Consider the following 5,000-nt stretch of genomic DNA (forward strand, 5'->3'; position numbering starts at 1 on the left):
GAAAATTGTGGAAAACGAGCGCACAACCTCATGGACTGTGTGCCCGGGACGGGTCCCTCGTGCTTGGGCAGGCTCCCCGACCTCCCCAGCCTGGCTGTGTTGAGAAGCAGGGACCGGCCCCGGGCCTCCTGATTTTTGGTCAGGGCCTGGGATCCCACGTCCTGCGGCCTGCCAAGTGTCCATCTGCCCGGGACAAGGGACCCTGGTGCAGAGCCCCGGAGCCCTGCAAGGGCAGTCGGGAGCCCTACCGCTATGGCTCGGTGTGGGCAGCTGGGAGTCCTTCCGGTCCCGGCCATCTGGTCGCACCTTTCCCTCGGCCATCTGGTCGCGCGCAATGCTTTCCAATGGGGCGACCAGATGGCCGGGCCGGCCTGGAAGTCCCGATGAGGGTCCATTCGCCTCGCGGATCCCAGCCAGGGCTCCAGGAGGCCGGGCGCGTCCGCGCCTAGGGTCCCCTCCGTCACTCGGAGCGCGAGGGTTACAAGAAAGGTGGGTAGCCTTCCTCCGGATTAGTAGGGGCAGGGTATGCCGGGACACCCCTCCTGGGGATTGCGGTTCTCAGGCGGGGACCAGATGGGCCAAGCCCGGACGACACTTCCCCGGGGCGTCGGGTGCTTCCTCCTCCAGCCCGCGGCGAGGCAAAGTGCCCAGGACGGGCTCCATGGGTCTCCCGGGCGTCCCCCGAGGCCTGCAGCCCCAAAGCCCTGCAGACCCTGGAGCCCTTCAGCACGGAGCCCTGGAGCCCTGCAGGCCCGGAACCCTAGCAGGCCCAAGGCCCTGCAGCCCCGGAGCCCTGCAGGCCCGGAGCCCTGCAGCCCCGGAGCCCTGCAGGCCCAGAGCCCTGCAGCCCCGGAGCCCTGCAGCCCCGGAGCCCTGCAGCCCCGGAGCCCTGCAGCCCCAGAGCCCTGCAGCCCCGGAGCCCTGCAGCCCCGGAGCCCTGCAGGCCCAGAGCCCTGCAGGCCCAGAGCCCTGCAGCCCCGGAGCCCTGCAGCCCCGGAGCCCTGCAGCCCCGGAGCCCTGCAGGCCCAGAGCCCTGCAGCCACGGAGCCCTGCGTGGGCAGGCGGGAACCCTACCGCTATGGCTCGGGCAGACGGGAGCCCTTTCAGTTGCCGGCCACCTGGTCGCGCCTTTCCCCTCGGCCATCTGGTCGCGCGCAATGCTTTCCAATGGGGCGACCAGATGGCCGGGCCGGCCTGGAAGTCCCGATGAGGGTCCATTCGCCTCCCGGATCCCAGCCAGGGCTCCGGGAGGCCGGGCGCGTCCGCGCCTAGGGTCCCCTCCGTCACTTGCAGCGTGCGGGTTACAAGAAAGGGGGGTATCCTTCCTCCGGATTATTAGGGGCAGGGTATGCCGGAACACCCATGCTGGGGCTGTGCGGTTCATTGCCGGGGACCAGATGGGCGACGCCCGGGCAACATCCTCCAAGGCCTCCGGGGGCTTCCCTCCTCCGGGCCGCGGCATGGCAAAGTGCCCAGGGACGGGCTCCACGGGTCCCGGGCAGTCCTCCCCCGGGCGCCCAGGCCCCGAGAGCTCCGGTGGACCTCCCCGTGCCCGAGGCCAACCCGGGAAGCAGAGTCCCCCCCCGAGCCCTTGGTGTGAGGGTGGGCAGGCGGGAGCCCTACCGCTATGGCTCGGGCAGACGGGAGCCCTTTCAGTTGCCGGCCATCCGGTCGCTCCTTTCCCCTCGGCCATCTGGTCGCGCGCAATGCTTTCCAATGGGGCGACCAGATGGCCGGGCCGGCCTGGAAGTCCCGATGAGGGTCCATTCGCCTCCCGGATCCCAGCCAGGGCTCCAGGAGGCCGGGCGCGTCCGCGCCTAGGGTCCCCTCCGTCACTCGCAGCGCGCGGGTTACAAGAAAGGAGGGTATCCTTCCTCCGGATTAGTAGGGGCAGGGTATGCCGAAACACCCATGCTGGGGTTGTGCGGTTCATTGCCGGGGACCAGATGGGCTACGCCCGGGCAACATCCTCCCAGGTCCCCGGGGCTTCCCTCCTCCGGGCCGCGGCATGGCAAAGTGCCCAGGGACGGGCTCCACGGGTCCCGGGCAGTCCTCCCCCGGGTACGCCCAGGCCCCGAGAGCTCCGGTGGTCCTCCCCGTGCCTGAGGCCCAGCCGGGAAGCAGAGTCCCCACCCCGAGCCCCTGGTGGGTGGGCAGGCGGGAGTCCTTTCAGTTGCCGGCCACCTGGTGGCTCCTTTCCCCTCGGCCATCTGGTCGCGCGCAATGCTTTCCAATGGGGCGACCAGATGGCAGGGCCAGGCCTGGAAGTCCCGATGAGGGTCCATTTGCCTCTCAGATCCCAGCCGGGGCTCCAGGAGGCCGGGTGCGTTCGCCCCTAGGGTCCCCTCCGTCACTCGGAGCGTGCGGGTTTCAAGAACGGGGGGTAGCCTTCCTCCGGATTACTAGGGACAGGGTACTCTGGGACCCCTCTCGGTCCTCAGCCGGCAACTGGGTCCTGCCGTGTGGCAGGGTGGCCGGAGGGCCTTCCCCTGCGCGCCCGGGAGCCCCGGATGGGTCCAGGGGCCCGGCCGGGCCCCGGGTCGGGGTCTCCGGCCCCGGGTGCCGTCCCCCGGCCTGCGGCACCGCCAAAGGCCCGGGACGGGGTTCCGTTGTGGCCGGGGTGCCTCCCGTGGCTGGATTGGGTTCAGGAGCTCCGGCCGGGCCCCGGGGAGGGCGGCCTCCCCGCCCCGGTCTCCGTCCCGGGTCCTGCCGCGTGGCAGGGTGCCCGGGGAAGGGTCCGGAGGGCCCGGGGAGGCTTCCCCTGCACCTGCGGTCCTCGGAGCCCCGGCTGGGTCCAGGGGCCCGGCCGGGCCCCGGGTCGGGGTCTCCGGCCCCGGGCGCCGTCCCCCGGCCTGCGGCACTGCCAAAGGCCCGGGACGGGGTTCCGTTGCGGCCGGGGTGCCTCCCGTGGCTGCATTGGGTTCAGGAGCTCCGGCCGGGCCCCTGGGGGCCCCGGGGAGGGCAGGCTCCCCACCCCGGTCTCCGTCCCGGGTCCTGCCGCGTGGCAGGGTGCCCGGGGAGGGGTCCGGAGGGCCCCGGGAGGCTTCCCCTGCGCCTGCGGTCCCCGGAGCCCCGGCTGGTTCCAGGGGCCCGGCCGGGCCCCGGGTTGAGGCCTTTGGCCCCGGGCCCAGTCCCCCGGCCTGCGGCACTGCCAAAGGCCCGGGACGGGGTTCCGTTGGGGCCGGGGAGCCTCCCCTCGCTCGTCTGGGTCCCGGAGCTCCGGCCGGGCCCCTGGGGGCCCCGGGGAGGGCGGCCTCCCCACCCCGGGCTCCGTCCCGGGTCCTGCCGCGTGGCAGGGTGCCCGGGGAGGGGTCCAGAGGGCCCGGGGAGGCTTCCCCTGCGCCTGCGGTCCCCGGAGCCCCGGCTGGGTCCAGGGGCCCGGCCGGGCCCCGGGTCGGGGTCTCCGGCCCCGGGCCCCGTCCCCCAGCCTGCGGCACTGCCAAAGGCCCGGGACGGGGTTCCGTTGTGGCCGGGGAGCCTCCCCTCGCTCGTCTGGGTTCCGGAGCCCCGGCCGGGCCCCTGGGGGCCCCGGGGAGGGCGGCCTCCCCGCCCCGGGCTCCGTCCTGGGTCCTTCCGCGTGGCAGGGTGCCCGGGGCGCGGTCCGGAGGGCCCGGGGAGGCTTCCCCATCGCCTGCGGTCCCGGGAGCCCCGGCTGGTTCCAGGGGCCCGGCCGGGCCCCGGGTCGGGGTCTCCGTCCCCGGGCCCTGTCCCCCGGCCTGCGGCACTGCCAAAGGCCCGGGACGGGGTTCCGTCGTGGCCGGGGAGCCTCCCCTCGCTCGCCTGGGTTCAGGTGCTCCGGCCGGGCCCCTGGGGGCCCCGGGGAGGGCGGCCTCCCCGTCCTGGGTCCTTCCGCGTGGCAGGGTGCCCGGGGCGCGGTCCGGAGGGCCCGGGGAGGCTTCCCCATCGCCTGCGGTCCCGGGAGCCCCGGCTGGTTCCAGGGGCCCGGCCGGGCCCCGGGTCGGGGTCTCCGTCCCCGGGCCCTGTCCCCCGGCCTGCGGCACTGCCAAAGGCCCGGGACGGGGTTCCGTCGTGGCCGGGGAGCCTCCCCTCGCTCGCCTGGGTTCAGGTGCTCCGGCCGGGCCCCTGGGGGCCCCGGGGAGGGCGGCCTCCCCGCCCCGGGCTCCGTCCTGGGTCCTTCCGCGTGGCAGGGTGCCCGGGGCGCGGTCCGGAGGGCCCGGGGAGGCTTCCCCATCGCCTGCGGTCCCGGGAGCCCCGGCTGGTTCCAGGGGCCCGGCCGGGCCCCGGGTCGGGGTCTCCGTCCCCGGGCCCTGTCCCCCGGCCTGCGGCACTGCCAAAGGCCCGGGACGGGGTTCCGTCGTGGCCGGGGAGCCTCCCCTCGCTCGCCTGGGTTCAGGTGCTCCGGCCGGGCCCCTGGGGGCCCCGGGGAGGGCGGCCTCCCCGCCCCGGGCTCCGTCCTGGGTCCTTCCGCGTGGCAGGGTGCCCGGGGCGCGGTCCGGAGGGCCCGGGGAGGCTTCCCCATCGCCTGCGGTCCCGGGAGCCCCGGCTGGTTCCAGGGGCCCGGCCGGGCCCCGGGTCGGGGTCTCCGTCCCCGGGCCCTGTCCCCCGGCCTGCGGCACTGCCAAAGGCCCGGGACGGGGTTCCGTCGTGGCCGGGGAGCCTCCCCTCGCTCGCCTGGGTTCAGGTGCTCCGGCCGGGCCCCTGGGGGGGGGGCCCCGGTGAGGGCGGCCTCCCCGCCCCGGGCTCCGTCCCGGGTCCTGCCGCGGCGGCAGGGTGCCCGGGTGCGGGGTCCAGAGGGCCCGGGGAAGCTCCCCCTTCCCTTTTGCCTTTCCCCTGGGCCATCTGGTCGCGCCTGTCCCCTCGGCCATCTGGTCGCGCACGTCCCCTCGGCCATCTGGTCGCGCAGGCCCCTTCGGCCATCTGGTCGCGCAGGCCCCTTCGGCCATCTGGTCGCGCACAATGCTTTCCTATGGGGCGACCAGATGGCCGAGCTCGCCTGGAAGTCTCGATGAGGGTCCATTTGCCTCCCGGATCCCAGCGAG

The sequence above is a fragment of the Triturus cristatus genome, chromosome 9, assembly GCF_964204655.1.
Source record: "Triturus cristatus chromosome 9, aTriCri1.1, whole genome shotgun sequence".
Lineage (NCBI taxonomy): Eukaryota > Metazoa > Chordata > Amphibia > Caudata > Salamandridae > Triturus > Triturus cristatus.